Source organism: Lepidochelys olivacea (genome assembly GCF_965140295.1).
Source record: "Lepidochelys olivacea isolate rLepOli2 genome assembly, chromosome: 2".
Lineage (NCBI taxonomy): Eukaryota > Metazoa > Chordata > Testudines > Cheloniidae > Lepidochelys > Lepidochelys olivacea.
This window is the reverse complement of record NC_140412.1, coordinates 165387107-165388794: the sequence shown is the minus strand read 5'-3', so window position 1 is coordinate 165388794 and position 1688 is coordinate 165387107. Positions and strand designations below refer to the sequence as shown.

Below are 1688 nucleotides of genomic sequence, written 5' to 3'. Positions count from 1 at the left end.
AAAAATTTCTGGGTTCAGATGACGTCATCAGAACTTTTATGACATAACCAGAGCTGTAATAGAGAATGACACCTTCAGAAAACTACCACAGACGTATTTGCAAACTGCGGTATAAAGACCACAGTCAGAAGGGAATATATAAGTCTAGTTTGTTCCTCCTTGGTGAAGTCTCACATTCAGTTAGTAGTTAAGCAACTGCTACAGTTTTTACCTTTTCCTTCTGACCCATCACAGTGTGTGTTGCCCAGCTTCCTTCCGGCCAAGGCACCATGGATCCAAAAAAAATTAATGAACTTCAGGCCTTGGTGGATCTTTACAGACAGGATCCAACTCTTTTGAGGGCCAAGCAATTGAGTTTCCTGCGGGACTCTATAGACAGCATGGGAGATACCATATTATGTTCAGTGAAACATGCCTCTGCAAAGAAGACATTAAAGGAGCAAGGGAAACAACCAGAAGCTGCTGAGAGTGAGGAGAGTGACTTGGAAATTGAGGATGAAGGTGTTATTGAACCAGATCTGGATGATCCCCAAGAAATGGGAGATGAATATTTGGAAATAACAAATGAGATGATAGACCAGGCCAATGAAAAGAGGGAACATGCCTTTGCTGCCCTGGATGAAGGTGAACTTCAGAAAGCTATTGACTTGTTCACAGATGCTATCAGGTTGAATCCTCAATTCACCCTCTTGTACGTTAACCGAGCCAGTGTCTTTGTGAAACTACAGAAGCCAAATGCTGCCATTAGAGACTGTGACAGAGCCTGTGAGCTTAACCCCAATTCAGCACAGTCTTACAAGTGGAGAGGGCAAGCACACATGCTTCTGGGGCATTGGGAGGAGGCAGCCCAAGACTTTACCTTGTCATGTCAACTGGAATACGATGAAGATACCAATGCCATGCTAAAGAATGCACAACCGAGGGCTGAAAAGATTGTTAACCATCGGCAGAAGTATGAGCGTAAGCGTGAATTAAAGGCACTCCATGAGATGCTGGAAAGGGTAAAATTGGCCTTGGGAGAGCAAGAGAGAACCCAGGAAGAGGAAAGTACCTGGCAATGGATGATTAGAATCTGGAGGAAGTACTTTGACTTTTTTACAACCATTCTGGATCCAAGGATTATAATAGCATGGGCGGATGTGACCTGGAACCCAGATAACATTTACAAATACCGGAGCGACCGCAAGTTCATGAAGTTCATTGGCCAGTATGACTGAACTCTGAGGTCAACCATAAATGGCCTTTTCATTCAAATAAATTTAAGGCTTACGGTAAAACGTGATTTTTCCTTTGTAATGTCTCTTTAAGGCAAGGGCTATATATAGTTTTTTTACCAGTATAGTTATTTCACTTAAGGGTGTGATTTTATTTTTAAACCAAACACTTCTATCAGTACATCCCCTACCGCGGATGTACTAGGCTTGACAGAATTTGATTTTCTTAGAATTTCAATAGATGATATTCATGTTTATTTTTAAGCATTTTTCTTACTTTAAATTATTTAAATTTTGGTGGGAATTATGGGGCTCAGACAATTATTAATGACAGACATTGAGTTTCAAAAAAGTTAAAGCCTTATTACCATTAACACACTGATTGTCTATCACATGTAAAAAAATACAAAGTAAATACCCTTAAATCAAACTCTAAATTATAAAGCATTGTTCTTACTTTGCCTATATGTACAT

At 39.9% G+C, this 1688-nt stretch overlaps 1 pseudogene across 1 annotated transcript; it reads left to right on the top strand.

Moving 5' to 3' along the window:
* Positions 1-269: 269 nt before the first annotated feature.
* LOC311517291 (putative protein FAM10A4 pseudogene) lies at positions 270-1217 on the top strand (annotated as a pseudogene). The gene has a single exon. The product of its transcript is annotated as a putative protein FAM10A4 pseudogene (transcript).
* Positions 1218-1688: the final 471 nt, after the last annotated feature.